This window comes from Portunus trituberculatus, chromosome 41 (assembly GCF_017591435.1).
Source record: "Portunus trituberculatus isolate SZX2019 chromosome 41, ASM1759143v1, whole genome shotgun sequence".
Lineage (NCBI taxonomy): Eukaryota > Metazoa > Arthropoda > Malacostraca > Decapoda > Portunidae > Portunus > Portunus trituberculatus.
The window spans coordinates 29,408,228-29,432,227 of NC_059295.1; the positions used below are offsets into that span (position 1 = coordinate 29,408,228).

Consider the following 24,000-nt stretch of genomic DNA (forward strand, 5'->3'; position numbering starts at 1 on the left):
TCTTCCTCCGTTTTCCATATCATCTTTTACAATTTTTCCTTTCCTGCTCTCTCCTTGGCTTCCTTTTTATTACATCTTATTATCCTCATAATCTTTCTCTTCCTTCCCTTATCTTTTTTCCTCTCCACCGTTTTCCTTTTGCAACCTTCTCCCTCGGTAACCTAACTTTCCGATCTCACAAACTCACACAATCTGATCTTCCGTCCCCTTGACCCTCCCGCCAAGAGCCTTCCTTCCACCTGCCAAGGTAGCCGGGGTTTCCAAGGGACCTTCCTCCCTAACCACATTACGACTTCACTCCGCCCCCGACAACCACCTGGATCTCGCCTGTTCCTGTAACATGTTTTGGCTCCACCTTCTCCCTCATGGACTCTTCCTTACACAAACACACACACCCACCCACACACACACACACACACACACACACACACACACACAGCAGACTCATACGCATAATCAAATGAGAGTTAATACGTTTATTTCATCTTGTCGTAAGGACCCGTGCATTCTCTATTCTATACTAATGCGCAGGTACAGTCCCAGTATGGTTGGCGCGGTTGTTGCTCGAAACATTCACGGTATCGGATTACGCACAGGAGCCGTGGCTTACCGTGTGCACTTAAAATGATTAGCGCAGGGTGAAGGTGGAAGGGAAAACTATGAGGGCAAGGTGTAAGGAGGCAACAGCTATAAAGGTATATTTGAACTTATGGTGAAATAGGCAGAGTACTAGGTAGAAATGATAAGATAAAGGTGTTTTTTGTTATAGGTTCTTATACTTAGTGGAATAACTTTATCTACAGAGACGCGTACTAAGATCTAAACTCCAGCTCAGCGTAAGAAGACAGTGGAGAAAGTTACAGAGGTGCGAGACAGACAGACAATGTACCTATCATGGTTACGAGGTGACGCCTGCAGGAAATAATACATGCAAGTATTGAAACATGATACGTAATGAAAGACGCGCCAGCACATGGTCACACACACACACACACACACACACACACACACACACGTTACCGTCTCTCCCGAGTACACTCCACTCACTCGTCTCTCACAGGAAATTATGCAGCTAATACGATTGTCTCGAGAGAGGAAATTCAAAACGAGTTCCATATTGGACGAGATTATTGCCTCCGACTCCACTTAACGGGAAAGGAAAGGACGACAAGAAGCCCGTTTTTTGTGTGACGCTAAAGAAGAAATACATTAAGACGGCAGTCACTTTTCCTTAACGGGTACTTGCCATATCGTTCTTACATTTCCTAAGTGTTATTTCCTCTTAATAGATCTTTTTTATTTTATTTTCTGCTGTAAATGTTATCTTTTTGTATTCTTCCTTCAACCTCTCTCGCCATCATCTACTTTAAGAGTCCCTCCTCCTCTTCCTCTTGCTTCTTTGACGCGTGAACGTTTCCTTCTCTGCCTTCCACGACGATCAGAGCAGGTTACCGTTATTGGGGGGATGAAGGGAGCGAGCGGCGTTTGGAATGGCGCGGTTGAAGGATTCCACTTCTGCTGACGAAGTGGTTTTCTGTCTGGTAGATAAGAAAAGGAATAAAGGAGTCGAGTGGAATTGGTGCCCTGAATTCGTTTGGACACACACACACACACACACACACACACACACACACACACACACACACACACACACACACACACACACACACACACAAATGTTTCTCCTTTACTATTGTAACTTCTTTATTACCACCCGTAACTCACTAAGTACTTGAAGATGCGTAGGTGCAGGAAATCTGGCACCAAATTTACTCTCGTTTGTTTACGCATGGAATAGCTTTTTGTGCACGTCAGTAAACATCAATCGAGCGTGTTGTGCAGTTATCCAAGTTTATTCTTTTTGCTAGCACTGCATGGTTTCATATATTACTATCACTAACTTAACAACTGTATAATTATGATGGCTAGTACATCATTATGGTGTCCTGTGAATTATGATACATACTTAGCGATTTAAATGTTGAAGTAATTCTAAGTTGAAAGGAGTTTATATACATATGTTGTGATTTGTTTCAATTTCCAAGAAATTAACTTGTAAGCTGGTTTACAGTAGCCGCTCGCTCCCTCCCTCTCTTTCCCCACTCCTCTGGTCCCTACTTACTGGAGTGATGCCGCGTGTAGTAGATAATCGATAGTTATGTGCAATATACTCTGTTAAAGCCTCACTGAAAGCAGTCACCAAATAAAAGTACATAAATATGGTACATAATGCTCTGATGTATGGTAACAATAACATATAGTGTACATATAAGCGCGGAATGTGCTCGTCAATTGTTTACGAGAGCCATCTTGATTACATACCTCTCGACGCTGGTCCTTTATTTCAACCTGGTCGTACAGCTACGTAATACGTTGTACCTTTAGTCTCTATCATTCTTTGCTTACATGCTTCGCTGCGTATTGTGAAAATTAACTCAATACCAAGACATGCTGAACGTTGAGAGGGTCCCACTTTTACTAAGAAGTGGCGCACACACAGCCTGGGAGGGAAGCGAACCAGACACCCGAGGGAGGAGAAGGATGTTGAGCCTCTCGAAAAGGTGAGATTACTGATACACTATCAAGTTATGACAATCCCTTGGCGGGAGGACCAGAATTGGGTGGGAGGAAGTAGAAATAACTGTTACGTATGGGACGAAAGAAAAGGAAATAAAAGTAGCCAGCATTCGAGTAACGCACGTCATTCATTGCATTTAGGGTTTTATCTTAATATTTTTTGTTTTGCTGTGTATTTCCTAATTGTCAAGTTTTTGGAGGCTACCTTTAGCAAAGAAGAAAACTTAAGACTGAGGAAGAAAAATATCGACAGTGAAAAAGGACTTGACATCTGTCCTTGAGTGTACAAGTTACGTATTACTTCACCATTAATTCTTTTATTGTCTTGTCAGTGCACGATTAAAGTTTCGGATGGAGAAAGTAACTATCGAGTTGCTGGTTGTTAGATTTATTTAATTCTCAGTCAATTGTTATGTCATTGCCGAGTTAAATGGTCTAAGGGAGTGGTTCTTAACGTTTTTACTACCACATCCCCTTAAAGAATTTAGCCTTTCCTCACAAATTTGAAAGAAATAGGCGATGCTTTTGCATTTTCATAAAATTATTATCTGACCATGCTTTCGTTAAGGGAACGACAAGAATAATTGGAGAAATTCCTGCTTTTTCCCTAGGGCTCGTACTCCCCTTGGAAATTATTGACGTCCTCCAGGTTAACCACCGGTCTAAGGTTACTACATTAAAGTCGTTCATATCTTGTTTATTCATGGAGGCGGCGTTGGGAGCTTCTTTTTGTGTCATTAACGTTAACTTTTTTCCCTGACTCATAAAAAAAAAACTTTCACAGCTAGATAAAATTTTCCTCAAATATGTACTTACAACATATTTGGTCACAATTTTTTTGTGTTAATCTCTCACCAATGTTTCTGCAGAGAAAGAAGACAAGATCAACTTTATTCCCCCTTCCCTTTCCTTCCCTGTGTCTTTATACAAACAGTTTTCAGTGATATACTCAGCTCAGTCTAAACTGGCCGCTTATGTTTTACCCTGGGTTTCACCGGAATTTTCCCACTATTGCCACATCTTCATAGATCACGGGCTTGCCTTCTTTTTCTAACCACATTCCACCTCCTTACCTTCTCTCTCTCTCTCTCTCTCTCTCTCTCTCTCTCTCTCTCTCTCTCTCTCTCTCTCTCTCTTTCTTTCTGTTTCTATATACAGTATACTGCTGCATTTCGGAAATCATCCTAACTAACATCACCCTTTAGGTAAAAATCAAGGCGTTTTTCTATTCAAAAGTTTTCCTAATGTTAAATGTGGCATAGCGGGGAGTGCTACCTTGCATGCAGATACCTCCATCTTACCTCACTCGCAAGTAGTGCTGACTTGCCCTTGCACGCGCAGTCTTACAATAGAGTGTTCTCCTGTTCCAAGCTCATCATATGGCCACCTTCGCAGCTAAACTGAGGCAGTTATCTGCAACGTGTACAAGTATTTTCAGCAGGAAAGCAATAACTAAGGTAGCTACGAGCAGCATCTTTAATGGGCCAAACGTTTCGACATTTCATCTTATGTCATCATCAGTGGTCTAAAATAAAATAAAACAATAAAACAAATATAAGTATAAAAGAATAAAGTAAAATACAAAGAGAATTACAATGGTAAAAATTCACACTATCATAAGTGGGTATGCTGACAGAGTATTGTTGAGGGATGGCTTTACTTGGGAAATATATAGGGATTCCAGTATTCTTAAACTGTGTCTATTACAGGTGGCGAGGATACGGAAATGACTGAGATTGGGTTGAACCTTACATGAGAGGCAGTGGTCCCGTATCGCGGAAAATGGGGCGTTGTGTAGCGGGCGCCCTGTTCTGGCAGACTGGCCTAAATGCTCGCTGGCTCGGTTTATAAGTGAGCGCAAGGTGCTATTTGTGTTTAACAATGAATTATATAAACAAACAGACGGCGTGGCGATGGGCTCACCACTCGGACCCACCTTCGCTAACATCTTCCTTTGTTACCACGAACGAAACTGGCTCGATGATTGTCCTATCGCTTTCAAACCTATGTCATATATACGATATGTTGATGATACGTTGGTGATTTTTAAGGAAGCATCACATGCAGACCATTTCCTACATTACCTTAACTCACAACATGACAATATCAAGTTCACTATGGAATCTGAAATAGACTCACAAATCCCCTTCCTTGACCTAAACATCACAAAAATCAATGGTAGACTTTCCACCTCTATTTATCGTAAACCTACATTTTCTGGCCTCGGTATTAGTTTTTCAGCTTTTGCAGTTTCCGGTTCAAAATCAATTCAGTCCGTACCCTCTTACACCGTGCCTTTGCTCTGTCTTCTTCTTACCTAAATTTCCATAATGAAGTTACTTTCCTAAAGGATTTTTCTATAACAATGGCTTCACCACCAACCTGTTTGAGAAAACTCTGAATAACTTTCTCCAAAGTAAATACCTTCTTAAACATCCAATTACCACTGTTGCCAAAGAAACAATCTATTTACGTATTCCATTTTTAGGTGAGGTTTCCAAGAAATTAGAAAGGGGTCTATATGAAAAACTTACAAAATATTATCCTGATAAACATTTTCGTATTGTGTCTACAAATAGTCTATGTATAGGTAGTTTTTTCCTCTTTAAGGACACTCTGCCAACTGCCTTACGCTCGTCGGCTGTTTATTGTTTCACTTGTCCCAGCTGCCAGGCTGAGTATGTGGGTAGCACCTTGCGCTCACTTATAAACCGAGCCAGCGAGCATTTAGGCCAGTCTGCCAGAACAGGGCGCCCGCTACACAACGCCCCATTTTCCGCGATACGGGACCACTGCCTCTCATGTAAGGTTCAACCCAATCTCAGTCATTTCCGTATCCTCGCCACCTGTAATAGACACAGTTTAAGAATACTGGAATCCCTATATATTTCCCAAGTAAAGCCATCCCTCAACAATACTCTGTCAGCATACCCACTTATGATAGTGTGAATTTTTACCATTGTAATTCTCTTTGTATTTTACTTTATTCTTTTATACTTATATTTGTTTTATTGTTTTATTTTATTTTAGACCACTGATGATGACATAAGATGAAATGTCGAAACGTTTGGCCCATTAAAGATGCTGCTCGTAGCTACCTTAGTTATTGCTTTCCTGCTGAAAATACGATTTCCCAGAAATCAACCTGTTTCGGATAGTGTACAAGTATGTTTTAGAGAGACAGAGATAAGGAGGCCGGGTTGGAAAACGGGTTGGTAAACTGTGATGTGGCAACAGTGGAGGACTGACTAGATGTCAAACAAGGGATCGCACCTAATTGGCCAGTTTAGATTACGGATATGGAAGGTTACGGAAGGATGACCACAGCAGGAAAAGGCTTAACCAAACAATGGTGTTACGAGCAAGTCATGAACCACAGAGCAATGAAAATCTAATGTGTAGTGATCAGAATTTTACATCTCGGTAAATCATAACCTGTTCATGATATGCCAGTGATTTATTACCTTCACTTAGGATACTGAAGCCCGTTGTCAGAAACACTGCTTTCTCACCACTACTGTTTTGAAAGACCACCGATATGATTAGCTGTGTTCTGAATCTTTTCTTAATATGATACAGCAACCGTAAAAAAAATTCCCTATAAAATCCGTGTAAATTTAATTACAGTCTTTTATAAGGAGTAGAGGTGCAGGATATCAGAGCTTGAGAATGTGTGCCTCAGTGATGAGAACAAAGGCAACTATCACGTCGTAAAGTGTATGACTCCTGTCTTTCAGTTCTGTATTGTGTATCCTTGCATTCACCTTTTTTCCTCATACGCATTCCAGAAACGAAAACAAATTAACACATCTCGCTTCAATATTTTCCTCTGTTACATATCTGCTATCTCTCTCTGTCTCATCCCTTCTTTCTCCTCTTGCATTTTATTTGATACGTTACTTTTGCATTCGTAAAACATTTTTCCTTTTATGTATATTTCTGAACCGATCGTACTGTGTATCTACTTTCTTGCATGTCATGTCAGTTATCGCGCTCCTGTCAAGGCACTTCACCGTGACACTCTCACTTTGTTTATTCTATCCGAGAGAGAGAGAGAGAGAGAGAGAGAGAGAGAGAGAGAGAGAGAGAGAGAGAGAGAGAGAGACGTACAGACACACACACACAGAGATAGATGGAGACACAAACACCGCAAGATAAAGAAGCAGTACCAATAAAAAGACCGTCCTCTCTCTCTCTCTCTCTCTCTCTCTCTGAACATCTCCGTCTTCCGATATCTCTCAGTAAGACAATATATTCTCATTAATTATACAGAACATTATTAATCCGTTCCTGTGACTGATTAAAGGGGACTCGAAGGGAGGCCAAAGGTACAGGGAGATTGCTGGAAGAGGCTTAGCTTTGAGAGTGGCAGACGAGGAGGGAATGAATAAGAACCAGAAAGATTTTGGAAATAGAGGAAAGGAACGGGATGAGACGACGACATATTGTAAGAGGAATTGATTTTTTAATGTAAATCTGTGAGAAAAAAGAAAAGCGGGGGAGTAAATGTAGACTTAATAAGAAATGTGTTCGAGGAGAGAAGAGGAGGAGGAGTATTTGAAAGTTCTTTGTGTTCGTAATGGTATATTAATAGCGTAAAGAGAGAGAGAGAGAGAGAGAGAGAGAGAGAGAGAGAGAGAGAGAATATGTTAAGACGGAAATGGAAAGAACGGATAAAAACGACGAGTGAGATAAAAGGAGAAAAGGGAAAACACAAAAATACACACACACAAAAATGTTGAGGAAAGAAAACGAAAAGAAAAAGACACGAGCGCATTAAAACGGCGTAAATATTTGAACACGTACACACAAGAGGAAGGAAAGACAAGGAACATTAGATCATTTCTGTTATATTTCACAATTATATGACTTCATCTTCCTCCGTGTGGCTTCCGTGTCCGACGCTAATTAACGTTTTGGTGGTGGTGGCATTGGTGGATGAATGGAAATAGTAGTAGTAGTAGTAGTAGTAGTAGTAGCAGGAGAAGGAGGAGGAAACGGACAAGGAGAAGAAGGGAAAAGATGAGGAACAAGGATAAGTAGGAGCAGGAAGTGGAGGAATAGCAGTAGCAGGAAGAAGAGGAAGAGAAGGAGGAAGAGAAAGAGGAAAAGATAAGAGGTCGGAAGCAAGGACGAAAATATTGAAAAGACTAAGAGGAAGATTATAAGGAGGAGGAGGAAGACGATGAGTAGGAGTCTGAGTAGGAAGAGGAGGATTCTCTCTCTCTCTCTCTCTCTCTCTCTCTCTCTCTCTCTCTCTCTCTCTCTGTACACCACACCCATCCACTCATCCACCCAGACTCACACACACACACACACACACACACACACACACACACACACACACACACACACACACACACACTTTTTTACCGTATAACCATTTCAGGCTGAGTCGAGCGGGAAAAGGGAGGACATGTCATGGAAAATACAGGGATTGAGTTTATAGAGGAAGACTGGCTCGCTGGCTCTCTCTCACTGGGGACACACGGGCTATTTGGAAGGTTGATTTTTCTACTACGCGGGTCGCTGCTCATGAAAGAATCGCACTTACACGGCAGAAATAATGTGATGAATTCTCTTTATCCCTTTATCCTATTCCCGATGCCGCAGCTTAGGGTTCCTGTGGCCACCATCAGTCTGCAGTACTGTTGCGAATTGCAGGTTATGTCAGACTGCTGGCTTGGTAACTTCCTATGATGGGTTGGTAGCTTGCTAAGGTGAAGGGGAGCGGCAACTGTCAGATGGGCAGTTTGTGTGTGTGTGTGTGTGTGTGTGTGTGTGTGTGTGTGTGTGTGTGTGTGTGTGTGTGTGTGGCTCCATGCAGTATCAACTTAGGCATCAAACATATACTGTTGCCTATTTACAGACAATTCTGACATTTAATTCATCTACTAATCGTGACTACTCGTTCCCTACTTCTCTTACGCAATCACTCCTGGTCAGCGCAGCACGCCTCATGAAGCGCACTATGCAAAGACCATTTTGTGAAACACTTCTGTGCCTTACCACATCATACTCAAAAGGCTCTGTTAAAGTTACATGGGTGTTTGAGGTATTTTTTTTTTATTGTGATTGGGACTGCTTAACAAGATTCTTACATTATTAACAGGAGGAACCCTCTTGAGTAGCTGACTAGCAATTATTTGTGGACCTTAGAAATTGTGTGAGAGAGGAAAGAGTAATATAATTTTTTTTTTACAGATATATACGCATTTAGTAAATCCAGGCATGAAATTTATTTATCTTTTTTACATTTAACACCTGATTGATACACTATATATATATATATATATATATATATATATATATATATATATATATATATATATATATATATATATATATATATATATATATATATATATATATATATATATATATATATATATATATATATATATATATATATATATATATATATATATATATATATATATATATATATATATATATATATATATATATATATATATATATATAGATCTATCTATCTATCTATCTATCTATCTATCTATCTATCTATCTATCTATCTATCTATCTATCTATCTATCTATCTATCTATATATATATCTATCTATATATCTATATATATATATATATATATATATATATATATATATATATATATATATATATATATATATATATATATATATATATATATATATATATATATATATATATATATATATATATATATATATATATATATATATATATATATATATATATATAGATAGATAGATAGATAGATAGATAGATAGATAGATAGATAAAAGATATCTGCTGTAATTATGAAAGCTTGAATTTGAAGTAGATTTTGATAAAGCAAGATGCATTTGTTTATTTTTAATGAAAGAATGGTTCTGGTCAAAGGCAACAACATACGGGAAATAAAAGATCCACTGAATATAACTGGTCCAATTTTTTTCTTTTTTAGAAAACATCCATTTAGCTCTACAATACACACGTATGTACACGTTTCTTGCATCTCAAAGCTTCATTTACTGTTATATAGTGAAAGCAGAAAGGCAGGAATGAGTAGCAAGTGGCGAGGTTCGCATCAGGTCTCTGGAAGCAGGTCGCTCTTCACCGGAGAAAAGCCGTCCTGATATCACGTCTATGTCTGCGTTTCCCGAGCTTTACAGACTCGTGTGTTGAAAGTGGCACTTGATTAACTGTTTAATGCCCTAAGTCCCTGCAGGGATGGCGGGGGGAGGATTGGCGGCTCACTCGATCTCTGCCGGTGCTGTGACACTTGCTAGTTGAGCACGAACCGGAGGCAAGGTCGAGGGAAGAAATACGTGCCGTAGTGAGAGTTAAAATTAATGAAAGCAGTTGACCTGTCGTGTTTCAGAAAATTTTTGAGGTTCGTTTTCGACATTCCTGCATTTACTCTCCGCAGTGACATACGTACCGTCTTTACCCGGCAGAAAGGAAAGGCAAATGAGAGAGAGAGAGAGAGAGAGAGAGAGAGAGAGAGAGAGAGAGAGAGAGAGAGAGAGAGAGAGAGAGAGAGAGAGAGAGAGAGAATTAATGAAAGGAAATGAGAGGCAATGTTTTAGGAAGTATTTCAAAGTTCCATTTCAAAGTTTATATATTAAATTTTTACACGTCACTGTTGCGTATCCTTGCTGAAAGTAAAGTAAGAAAATATGAAATAGAATGAAGTTCCACAATGTTACTGGAATGGAAAGTATCTTCGCAGAAATTAATGGGCAGAGAGAGAGAGAGAGAGAGAGAGAGATAGATAGATATATATATAGATAGATAGATAGATAGATAGATAGATAGATAGATAGATAGAGAGAGAGAGAGAGAGAGAGAGAGAGAGAGAGAGAGAGAGAGAGAGAGAGAGAGAGAGAGAGAGAGAGAGAGAGAGAGAGAGAGAGAGAGAGAGAGAGAGAGAGAGAGAGAGAATGTTAAGTCCCTTTTTCAAGTTCCTATATGAAATTCACACGCTCCATTTTACAGAACTTTATAAGGAAAAAAAGCTGAAAAAAAAACACACGGGGTGAAGCTCATAGCAAAACTTTAGCATCATTACAAAAAACAACAATTTATTCATATACGTTCCCTAACAGCTGCTCCCCTTCGTCCCTCTTTGCCTGCCTCTCTCTACTGTCACCTTTCTATACATACAACTTAACACCTATTTCTCTCCTCCACTGACTCTCTTTCCCACTCTCCCCCATCGCCTTTATCTAATATCACAGCACTTTCCCTTTCTCACTGCCTTACTCCTTCTCTCTCTCAATCCTTTACTGCCTCCCATCACATCACCTTCCTATACATACAACCTCACATTCTCTCTCTCTCTCTCTCTCTCTCTCTCTCTCTCTCATCGTCACCTCTGAGGCTCTAAAACTGAAACTATTTGATGCATAAAGAAAGAATTCTCAAGGTTTTAAATTATGGGTGAGCCTCGGATTGTGTGACGTGTAATGGTTCCCTAGTGGGACGCGGCCCGGAGTGAGGCACCAGATAGGCGTCCGCGTGTCTTTCCGGTAATAGACGGGACTCCAAGGGATATTGTGGCGAGGGAAAAAATATCCAGATACATATTCGCTCGTTGCACGAATCAGGAGGAATACATGTGAGGGCGTGAGGATTCCAGGTTTTGAAGGAAAAATAAGGGAAATAATGATGATATGTTTTGGTGGAGCTTGGAAGGAAGGGAGGGAGGGAGAAAAAGATGCTATAAAGAAGGAATGGTTTGAGGGGGAATGAAGAGAAAGAGGCAGGGAGCCAAGGAAGCAGAGAGAAAGGGAGGGAAGAAAGAATGGAAGAAGTAAGTGTAAGAGAAGGGGAAAGGAGAGGCATAGATAGAAAGAGGGAGAAATAAATTGAAGGAGGGAAGAGATAGATGGAGAGAGAAAGAATATGTATTTGTTATGAAGTGTGTGTGTGTGTGTGTGTGTGTGTGTGTGTGTGTGTGTGTGTGTGTGTGTGTGTGTGTGTGTGTGTGTGTGTGTGTGTGTGTGTGTGTGTGTGTGTGTGTGTGTGTGTGTGTGTGTGTGTGTGTGTGTGTGTGTGTGTGTGTGTGTGTGTGTGTGTGTGTGTGTGTGAGCAGGAATATACTGCATTTCTTTCTTCATTTATTCACTGTTCATAAAGTTTCACTTTCACAAAAGGAATTATCATGTGCTAAAATAATTTTTAGAAATGCATTAAATAAAAACAAATTTAAATGAATATCTAAAGAAGACCTGATTAAATGTGAGGGAAATACATTATAAAGAATACGAAATTGTATTCTTTGTAATGTATTACCCTAATATTTTGTCATCTCTGCTTAAGCTTTTTGTTATTTTATTTTTTAGTTTTACTTTTCAATTGTTTTAGCACCTGGTGATGCATTTTGTAAAGGCGTAACGTCACGAATAGTGAATAAATGAAGAAGAAGACTCATTGTGACCATTCTTATTTATATACAACTGAATTATATTATATATTATATATATATATATATATATATATATATATATATATATATATATATATATATATATATATATATATATATATATATATATATATATATATATATATATATATATATATATATATATATATATATATATATATATATATATATATATATATATATATATATATATATATATATATATATATATATATATATATATATATATATATATATATATATATATATATATATATATATATATATATATAGATAGATAGATAGATAGATAGATAGATAGATAGATAGATAGATAGATAGATAGATAGATACAGAAATAATACCAACGGAAATGTGAATAAAAGAATACCGAAGCTGGAAGAGACCTAAGTTTGCCGGACGGAAGAAGATGAGAATAAAAAGTAACATGAATATAAAAGTTACGGATACGCTATGTGTGTGTATGTGTGTGTGTGTGTGTGTGTGTGTGTGTGTGTGTGTGTGTGTGTGTGTGTGTGTGTGTGTGTGTGTGTGTGTGTGTGTGTGTGTGTGTGTGTGTGTGTGTGTGTGTGTGTGTGAGAGAGAGAGAGAGAGAGAGAGAGAGAGAAATCAAGGAAAGATGTACAGTATCATAAAATAACTTCGAGAGAAAAAGAGGCACAAAGGAGGATATTGAGTAAAAGGAAAAAAGCAATAGTATATACGTGACAAGAGGATAAGAAACGGGACACTACCTTTCCTTGATGAGTCACGAGGGCCAAAAGAAAACCCAAGGAAAAAAAACGGGGAAGACATTAGATAAAAAGAAACAGTATCTCACAGGCAAAGAGAGAGAGAGAGAGAGAGAGAGAGAGAGAGAGAGAGAGAGAGAGAGAGAGAGAGAGAGAGAGAGAGAGAGAGAGAGAAGTTTGACCTGAAAAGAATGAATAAGTAAAAAAAATGATTTAAAAAAGGAAAGATATACTAGACTTGCATTCAGAAACCGCCATTCCAAAACGCACTCTCCACTTCCTGAAATATTCCTGACACAGGAGGCACAGATTACGTCCGTTCGGGCCTTTGCATCACATTTTCCTCGGCAGTTTCCTCTTCAACTAAAGCCTCCAGACCTTCATGGTCACGCTAACTCTGCGGAAAGGTAGGTGGCGTTCTTCTGCTGCCTATATTTTTATTTTTTTATATTAATTTTACGACAGGGTACAGTGAATATTTATGAGCGAACTCAGCAAAAAAAAAAAAAAATAAAAAGGTTAAGAGCCACCTAAAACAAAAATATAAAAAAGAAAAAGATATTGACGATAGGAAAGATTGTAGATGTATATATTGATAATTGTATGATAATTTTTTTTTTATAATTAATTGGCAAACATTCTGCCGTGTGTGTGTGTGTGTGTGTGTGTGTGTGTGTGTGTGTGTGTGTGTGTGTGTGTGTGTGTGTGTGTGTGTGTGTTTACCACATTCTTAGTCCTTTGGTCATCATATCTCTCTCTCTCTGACTGTACTGGAAGCTTTTACACCTTTTTCAGAGTAGTTTTTATGATTCTAGTGACTATTTAAAAAATCATTTTATGTAGTCGACAGGAAAACCACCTATGAAAAATAACAGAACATTATATATTTGTTCGATGAAATCTAAGAAAGAAACTATCTCTTCTCACACTTTTTATTTACAGTCACCACCAGTATTGCGTAACGGTACAATATAAAGAATAAACTTAGAAAAAATGTATGACGGAGGAAAACATTTAAGAATACGAACCTAGTATGTTGAAAGGCAGTACGGTACACAAAATTCTAATGGTGATTTTCACTGGTAAATTAATTATAAGTATAGCAGAATTACAAGTAGGAAACAAAATATAACAGAATAGTGAACACTGTGTGTATACGCACGCCTAACAGCATACTTCCTCTACTCTCTCCATTTTTAGTCCAATAACAAAATATGACGATGAAAAATGGCTTTGGAAAACATTATTCATAAAAACGAAATACTTCTAGCGTTCTAAAAATATATTGTGAACAAATCTTCTTTTTTCCCCCGAGATATGGAAGAAAATAAAAGAAATAGATACTCACAAAATATAATGGAAGATTGAAATTACTAGTAAGGAAGAGAGAGAGAGAGAGAGAGAGAGAGAGAGAGAGAGAGACGTTCATATATTTGTGGAGGTAGAGGAAGAAAAGCCAGATAATGGGGAGGAAGAGAGAGAGGGAGAGGAAGGGGAGAACAGTAGTTAAATTAAACTTAAGGGCGGGTATATCAGAGAGAGAGAGAGAGAGAGAGAGAGAGAGAGAGAGAGAGAGAGAGAGAGATAATGACACGTATAAATCTGTATCCCATCTTGCCAGTAAGTTCCATTTATTTGGCCCAATCTTTTTTTCCTTTCCTTCGTTCTTTTTTTTTTTCTTTTTGCGTCTCCTGGTCTTCTCCTTTCCTTGCGCATCTGTTTTTGTGCTTTCATCTTTTGTTTCCTCTCTTATCTTTGTTTGTTCAGGAGTGACACTTCTTCACTAAGTTCTTCGTGTGTGTTCTTGAGTGTCTGGATATACATCTTTTCATAATGTGTCTGTGTGCATATCATTATCTCTCTCTCTCTCTCTCTCTCTCTCTCTCTCTCTCTCTCTCTCTCTCTCTCTCTCTCTCTCTTTCTCTCTCTGTGCTAGCGTTAGTGTTTTTCTGTTCTCACCTTTATCCAATTGTTCTTTTGTATCCTTTCCATTGTCTCTTGTCTTTTTCTCTCCTGCTTCTTTGTTCGCAGTCATGTTTTATTTTTTCTTTGCCTTGAGTGTTTTAGTCGCCTCCTCTCTCTCTCTCTCTCTCTCTCTCTCTCTCTCTCTCTCTCTCTCTCTCTCTCTCTCTCTCTCTCTCTCTCTCCACCACAACATCCTCCTACAATTCTTTCGTCTTCCTTCCCGAATTTCTTTTCCTCCACTTCAACTTAAATGAAAATGTTTCTGCTATTTCTACTCTTCCTGTTTCTTCTCCTTCTCCTCCTCCGCTTCCTGCGCCTGATGTTTCTCCTCCTCGTCTTCGTGTTCCTACTCCTCAACTTCCTCACTCTCCTTCCTCCTCGTTTCCGCCTCCTTCATCAATTGCTTTCTCTCTCTCTTCCTAATTTCCTCATCGTTGTTGATAAAAGGATCGTTGTACGCGCTCAGTCTTGCTCCTCCTTACATTACCGCTTCCTTCTTTCATCACGTTTGCAGCAATTAATTTATTCAGACTTCTTCCACGAGAAAATTACCATTCAGTCTCCTCTATAGATCTGCCCCTCTCCCTCCCTCTAACACACAGAAAGAAACAAGGAAAAAAAGAAAGGATAATAGGAGGAAAGAAAAGGAAAGAAAGAAAGGATAATAGGAGAAAAGAAAAAGAAAGAAAGAAAGAAAGAAAGGTATCCTGTGGTAAAAAGGTTCTCTTTTTGAGTTTTTCAAATGTAAAAAATAAAGTCTTTCCTTCCGGCAAAACGTTTTCCCGCCATTAAGCGCTGTCAAGGAAAATATACGGCCTTCTTTTCTTTGTCTGCAAAAAATTATTCTAACCTGAGTAACGATATATATATATATATATATATATATATATATATATATATATATATATATATATATATATATATATATATATATATATATATATATATATATATATATATATATATATATATATATATATATATATATATATATATATATATATATATATATATATATATATATATATATATATATATATATATATATATATATATATATATATATATATATATATATATATATCAGAAAAATAACAGCAACAACAACACCAACACCAACACCACCACCACCACCAACAACAACAACAGCTGCTCTTACTCCTACTACTACTACAACTGCTACTACTATTACTGCTACTACTACTACTACTTCTACTTTTACTACTACTACAACTACTACTACTACTACTACTACTACTACTACTATTACTACCACCCCCACCAATACTACTACCACTGATAATACCACCACGCCGCCACCTCTACTAATTATAACGAAAAACTCACGCCAGTAATAATCGTGACCTTGGCCGTAATTCCATGACTAGGTGTAATATAATCAGCGTTTTAACAGTGATGCAATAATTTTCTCGTGTTGTAATGATGCGCCATCAATCACCTGTTTCCGGGACGTGCCAGGTGACCCGTACTTGGCTTCCTTCTCATGAGCACAGACACTCACGCCATCTCACAGTGTATCGTGTGAAGGTGTGATGGGTGCTGAATTCACGCCAGCTAAACACATGATACTGATAAAGGATGGAAAAAAAGATAAAGATAAAAAAGAAAACGAGAAAAGGAAAGTTAATGATATGTTGCAGTTTTATTTTGTTCTTATTCTTTTATTTCCATGACGCAGCTTTGGTATTTATTTTTTAAAGATATTTTCGTGATTCTAGTAATAGCTCGACATTTTCCTGATTCTAGTAATATTTCAACCAAGGTTTCTTCATCGTTAATAGAGGAAAACACTCATGGATAAGAGTCAAACTAGCTAAGTCTCGCCTCTGAAAAACGTTCTTATGCTAATGTTTCAGAATACTGGCGCAGAACTCGAGGTACATTAGCAGGGGAGGGAGAGCAAGGATGGATCGGCACAGACCTTCAACTGGATGAATGACATCTTGTTTAGTTCACTGATAGCCTGTCCATCTGGCCATAACGAGAGCACAAACGCGTCCTAGTCAGACTATTACTACTTTCCAGAGAGTCTGACTATTTTTTGAGACTATCTGTTTTTCCAGGTCTTTCAGTACGGGCATGGCAGTTTTCTGAGGAGACGTCAGAAAAGCATTCTATTAACTCACTCACTGCTATGATTATCCATTATACTGCTGTTCTTATTTCTATTTCTTTAATTTTTATTCCATTAAATGAAAAACGTATAGGTTATTTGGATATATGGCAAAATCGCTACTGTGGATTTTGAATTTAATAAACGATTATTTACAGTTTATGTTTGGTAATTCGAACTGACTTATTCATGCAGATTGTGGCAGAATAATTCAAGAAAGACTATTTTGGACATATTTTCTATCTAGAATATTTATGAGCACATAGATTCTCACGCGCCGTGTCTGTAGGAGGAGCATTCGAAGAAGATGTAATCGTTATTACCAAATATTTCGCAATTCAGAAAGATTTTTAATCTAGATTAATTATCTGGATTGTCTCGCTCATCGCCTGTAGCAAGGTAATTTTTAGGAGAGTTATTCATTACCGAGTAGCTGTGTGTGGTAGGTAGCTATGGGTCGAAAAATAACTAGATCCTGCCACACTGTAATTATCATATATCAAAGTTAATCTGTTCTTGTAACTCTAACCAGCGCTACGTGATCTAATAGTTGCTCTATCGTAACCCCTCCAGTTTCCTTACCTTCCCAAAATGCCATATCTCCGTTTAGGCTTTCATGATCTAAAGTCCAACGCGTCCTGAAAGAAAAGGTTCAGGTAAGAAAATAAAAAGGGAAAGAATACATCTCATCTTATGTAAAGCTTTCTTTCCTTCCTTTTCCCTTTTTCTCCCATTGACCTGTGTCAGCAAATACAAATATCATTTCGAACCTTCAATATGATTTCTGTGTCTGTTCGTCCGGCTCTTTGTTAGGCCCTTTGTTTGTCTGCCTATCTGTCTGTCTGTCTGGCATGCTATTTGGCTCTCTCTTTCTCTCTCTCTCTCTTCCTATTGCAAGCGGATTGTGGCATACAAAGCAAAACAAAAAGAGATGAGTCGCACCTTTCTCTCGTCACCCATTTCCTTTTATTTTCGTCATCCGGCCGTCTCTTCCGTGCTCCCCTCCCTTCCTTCCTTCTTTTTCGTAACGTTCCTCGCAAGCACCACCACAATATGCAGAGTCCACGACTTTCAACACCCTCAAGTACGAGTACCATATTCAGGATCTGTAGATACTGAAATGTTTATTCTTCTTTCATCAGTATCTTTTAAGAACCACAGAGAAACTATCCTGGCTCTCATGGGCATTTTTGTTTTAGAACTTTTGTTTAGATATCTGTAGGATTATGAAAGTAGTCTTGAAAGCTTCAGTCATCAAAGGTGCTTTTACTTGTGATGACTCAGGATACTTATACGTTTTTCAAAGTTATGAAAAATTATCCTTCTAGATTCTAGTATAGAATTTTGAATGAACTTTTGAAATCCTCAGTGATTATTGGTGTTTTTTCTAATGGTAATGTATAATATTCATACTACCTCCGGGTTTGATTGAATACCTCTTATAAGTTGCATACATTATGGGTGTTTATCCTATACATGTTAGAAAATTCTTATCAAACTATCTCTAAAACTATGAAGGTTCCTTTAAAAATGCACAGGTATCATTCTAATGACGAAGAATATTCTTAAAAATAAAAAAACCCTAATAACATTTTTTTCTTTAGATGAAATACATTCCTTACCAAGGTACCTCTACACAGGGTTAAGAACAAAAAATATTACCATATTCTGCTAAAAGGAATCGAGATACAACATGGAAACTTTTGCGAATTTTGTCCCAAAACACTCCAACATTTCGTACCCAAGTCCTTTTCAGCATCATTAATCGTCGTAGAAAAGTTTGCATATCTCATCTTTTCTTTTACCTGCAGTAATCCAGCTCATTGTATCACTTAATTCGTTTTCATTCTTTCTGGTTGTTCTTATTTCTTCTGCAGTTCGTTTAGATTTAATGCTCAGCGGCTCGTACTCTCATAAGTATTGAATCATAACAAGGTATTCACAAATTCCCTTGTTTTACTTTGGTTCTGCATCCATATTTGTGTTTTTTTTCCTTTTCTCGTACTAATCGCATTATCGTCCCAATTGATTCATTGTCTTTCTCTGTCATATGGTACATTCATGTAATTTCCTTCCCCTGTGTGGCAATAGTTGTGTTAAAGCGCTGTGTATGTGTGGAAAACAATATAAGAAGGTTTTCAGTTTTTTATTCATTTTTACTCACTGTGAAAAATGAGTGCAATATAACCCAACAAAATGGAGTTATTTTTATAAAACGTACGAAAGCAAGACTACAAATAATTTACTTGGTGGTGCCGGCAAAAAAGAATCAGAATAAGGTATTTACTTCTCACGTTCTATACTTTGTTTCTAGTATTTTGAGTATAGAAATAACAGTGCAAGAGTTTCAGATTTCATTCTTACGCTTTTTTTTTTCCACACACCTGTTAAATCTTTTACTACTGCCCTGCCAAGACTTTACATACGTACATAAAATAATACCTTTGAATTGTCGTGAAAGGTTTGGGTCTGGCAAGTTGCTTGTATTTCGAAGCGTTTGTATGCTAGAAATAGTGCAACTTGTATACGTTTATATTGTCTTTTATTACTTCCCTCTTGAGGCTACGATTATAATAAGTTAGTGTGTAACTCTTAATTTCTTTGTCATGGCACGTGTATTTATTTTTCTAAGAGTGAGTTTTGGGCTTGCGTGCTGGAAATAGTACAGGTTGTTTACACTGCTCTCAAGTTTTATACCGCAGGCTTCCACGCGAGTCGTATCATCACAAGTTGAGAGGAATATACAGCTTTAACATATGTTTTTCCCGTCACGTCTCCTTCAAAATTTATATATGTAAAAAAAAGTATGATAATATGCAGGTGTTCGTGTTACATCGAGTTCCTCTCCTTTTATCGTTGCTGCACCGGACACACACACACACACACACACACACACACACACACACACACACACACACACACACACACACACACACACACACACACACACACACACACACATCGACCTAAACTTCCCTCCTTACACGCAGCGTTTCTGTAGGACTTGTAAATATCGGTGAATTTCTCTCGTAAAGGAACCTGAGAAGATGTCGAGTAGTGAGTAGAATTTGCCAGCATTCATAGCCGGCTTGCCCGTCTGCTTTATCTTTCAGTCCGATATTCCCCCCGAGGAGCGAGCGACTCTGCCAGGATTCCACAAAGTCTTCAAGCTCCTCATACCCTCCCTCCTACTCTCCTATTCGCCTCTTTCATCAATACAGTTCCCTTCTCACACATCAAAACTTTTCATGCAGTTATTCATATATTCCCAAGATCCTTCTTTCCCTCACTCTCTTCTCCACGTTCCTTTACCCTCTCATATATTCACCCTACCTCTTACCTCCCCCCCCAAAAGAATCCCCTCACATCCCGCCCCAGCAATCTCAGCCACATTATTCACAGCCTTACTTCCTTATATTCACTCACGCACCCTCACAATCTCCGCCGAGGGATCAAGGCCACGCCCTCCTTTGCTCTGCGTCTGATACCTTGTTTTTTTTTCTCCCGCCTCCCCCATTCCCTCGCCCTCCTTGGATCGTCTCTGCTTCCCTTCAGCTTCGCCTTGCTGCAAGGGATTTATCACAGCCACGTTTCTTCCTTTCCCGTTTTCAGTGACGAAATTTCTCTCTCTCTCTCTCTCTCTCTCTCTCTCTCTCTCTCTCTCTCTCTCTCTCTCTCTCTCTCTCTCTCGGTTAATTATGATTTCGTGTAAAAAGATTCTTCATGTTTTGTGGCCCTTCACCTTCCTACGTCAAGCGTTTTCGTATCCTTATGCTCTTTTTTTCCTTGTGTGTGTGTGTGTGTGTGTGTGTGTGTGTGTGTGTGTGTGTGTGTGTGTGTGTGAAGAGAACTTTTCAAATTGTGAGTCGCTTGTGATACCGCGCACTAAGGTAACGCGTGCACGTCTCGCTGAAGAAATTCCTACCATCTTTCCCTTCACTTTCGTACGTCATTCCTTTCTTTCTTGGTGAGTTACGTTCTTGAGTGGCCGTAGAAAACTTGTTACTTAATATATGCTCTTCAAACCACTTGTAATTCTCTGTACTAAGGAAACACGCGTCGGTTATTGAGACGTGTGTTAAAAGCCTCGTGGTTTATTTCTTCAGGCAAGTACTGTGTTTAACGCGACACGCAAGAACCTACTTAACTTCTGGGATTCTTGCCGCCTGCCAAACTGCCTGTCTGTCCTTCTGTCTGTCTGTCTTCCTGTCCTTTTTGTCTATCTGACTTCCTGTACATTTTGTCTATCTGCCTGTCATTTTATCTGTCTGTTCTACTGGCTGTCTTTTTTGTCTGCCTGTCATGTCTTTCTCCTTACCTGTTCGTCTTTTTTTCTGTAACTTTGTCGTTTTCTCTGCCTATCTCCTTGTCCTTGAGTCTGTCTATCTGTCTACCTGCTCATCTGTCTCTTCTGTTTTCTGTCCCTTTTGATGCAATACCGCAGTAAACACTAACACCACAATGAACATGTAAAGCGCAACAAGGGTATATACAAAGTCACAATGGGCTCCTGTGTTCCCTGGACTCCTCAAGCCATTGTCCAAATATTTGACTATTGACCAGGATTTCGGAGAAGGCAGGCGGGGCGGAGCATGGCGGAGAGGGCTGGGATGGGATGGGGTTAGGTGGTGTGGGTCCCTTGCCTATTCTCAGCCTTTTACGGGTTCCAGCAATTGTAAACGTTTAGAGTTGTCCTAGTTATTTTCTATTTCATTTCTCTCTTTTTTTTTTTTTACCCAGATTTCAGAGGAAGCGGATTTTGTACGTGAATTTTTGTGCTATGCTGATAATGTCGGAGGTTTTTTTCGTTTCTAGAGAGTTAGGAAGGATGGATTAGTTACCTATATGCTCCATTCACTTATACATACAGAGAAAAAGAAAAGAAAAGAAAGAAAATCGTGAGAATTTTAAATATTTTAGTGACAAGAACACGAAATAGGGTAGTCAAAGGATGGAGTGGCCCCTTGAGGCTTGGTGCGAGGGTAGCCAGCTGGATATCTCCTCCCAACCTGTGACAAAAAGAGCAGGTTAATTGGTCATCCATTTATGCTGTAAGGGGACGAGACTGAGGCTTAATTAGGCGGCGGGTGAGGTGGCAGTTAGTAAGCAGTCGCGCCATGCACCACGCTGACGAGATTAATTCTTGACGTGGCTGGAGGAATAGCTGCCTTTTTTTCCTGCCACTTTACTATGCAGCCTCGCCTTCAAAAGACTGGCCGAGTAATGTGCCTGTAGCTGCGAAATGCATGAAGACTTAAACAGCCTGCGCTTTGTTCGGGTCTTCATTGAACAGTGGAAAATCGGATTAAATGGAAGTGGCAGAAGTCTTCACGCACTAACGAAGAGGCTGAACCACAACTTGTATTGAATATTTCAACGACTGCAGTTACGGTAGTTTGCTCGATCGATAAAATCTTAAGACCTTTATTGTGGCATCCTACGTTAGAAGGAATAATGTTTTACCTACAAATGACCAAGGCGAGGTGCAAGATAATGTAAGGCCTTTTGTACTATTGTATGTTTTCCTGTTGAGGTCCATGAACAGCTGAGTGATCAGTAAAGACAACCACATTATGCAGACTTATACAAACTTTATATTGTAAATGCAAGCGAAATAAACTAGAACGCCGCCGACAACCAGAGGGGATTACCAATCCTGAAAGCAAGAAGCAAAGGATGGAGTGTAAGCAATTTACATCCCACCAAACAATCTTGTAACTGTCCGCCAGTAAAATCATGTAAACCTTGTTCTAAGAAAAGAATCAGTATTTAGAATCATTACAAAGAACATGAATAAATATTAGCACTGTTGTATTACTAGAGAACTAGAAATTCCGACAAAATAGGGCTAATTCTTTTCTGACCTATAAGGGAAGTGGCATTCAAGTGAGCCTTTTTTTTTTTAATTCTTTTGTTGCCTTTGGCCGGTTTTTCTCTTGCGCAAAAAAAAACAACTTTTTTTCAATGCAACAACGATCGTCCTCCGCAAGACCATAATAATGGGAACGATTCGATGCCCCATATTGGATTATCTGTTGCATCCATCTCTGTGCGACTTGCACTGCGCGGCTTGGATGTCTTTGGTCATGGGAGTAGACGTTACTTAATGCCTGGCTCAGCAGTTATGAAAAGTGGTAGTGGTGATGGAGTGGGCGTACGCGCCTTTGGGTACGAGCAAAAGTATTTTTTTGCTATGGAACAAGGGTGCTTGTGGAATGCTTCAGAGACTTTGATTTTAGAAGTGTGGGAACACTGTTGGATAATCATTTAAATTTTCAAGAGAATAAAGATAGAAAAAATAACAATAACAGGATATTGCATTATCACACACACACACACACACACACACACACACACACACACACACACACACACACACACACACACACACACACACACACACACACACACACACACACACACACACACACACACACACACACACACACACACACACACATACACACACACAAACACGCACAAAGAAAATTATAGGACAGTATAAGCTGTGCAAGAAGCAAGCGTGTACAATTTAAGGGAAATAATTTGTTCGAAAGTCACCTCAGCCGCTATCTGTAGCGTGCAGGCCCTGGCTAAGTGTTGGTGTTGGCAGCAGCTTGAGCCAAGGGTTTAGACGACACACCGCCACCAGAGGGCAAAATGCTGGTGTAGTCTGTTTCCAAGTACTCTTCGACTCTGCTTCTTTTAATTTCCTCTCTAAGTTTCTGGCTAGCGAGGGTGCTGCTGGTCTTCATAAAGCCAATGCACACTTAATCTCTACTCGTGGTACTTTACCATACCATTACAATGCCGCACTGTGAATAAAAGTAGTTCTAGTTTACACTTCTCTCTTGCCTATACCTATTTTTCTTTATTATTTTGTAACTGTGTAGTGTGGAATAGTGTCCTTCAACCAGACGCACTGTTTTGAGGAGCTGAAGGTCTGCTGCTGTTCTTTATGAATTACTATATATTTGTATTCATTCGTATGGGTAAATAACTGCGTATGTGCAATTGTCTCTCTGTCCGTCTATCTATATGTCTGCATCTGTCCGTCCGTCTCTCTCTCTCTCTCTCTCTCTCTCTCTCTCTCTTTCCCCCGTCGCTATCCGTCTTGTCTCCATGCGCTTCGGCCACCTTCCCGCCGCCTTCCCGACGTCAC

General features: G+C 38.9%; 1 protein-coding gene and 2 long non-coding RNA genes across 3 annotated transcripts in view; 2 read left to right on the top strand and 1 right to left on the bottom strand.

The window, feature by feature from the left end:
- LOC123516822 (nephrin-like) overlaps window positions 1-24,000 on the top strand; it is a 184,385-nt gene that overhangs the window by 46,272 nt on the left and 114,113 nt on the right.
- LOC123516826 lies at window positions 4,040-4,439 on the bottom strand. Its single transcript, XR_006678289.1, has 2 exons — window positions 4,330-4,439; window positions 4,040-4,102 (listed from the first exon to the last, which is right to left on the bottom strand). It is a non-coding gene; the product is annotated as an uncharacterized LOC123516826 (long non-coding RNA).
- Window positions 4,936-5,670, top strand: LOC123516824. The gene is made up of 2 exons (XR_006678287.1): window positions 4,936-5,380; window positions 5,608-5,670. It is a non-coding gene; the product is annotated as an uncharacterized LOC123516824 (long non-coding RNA).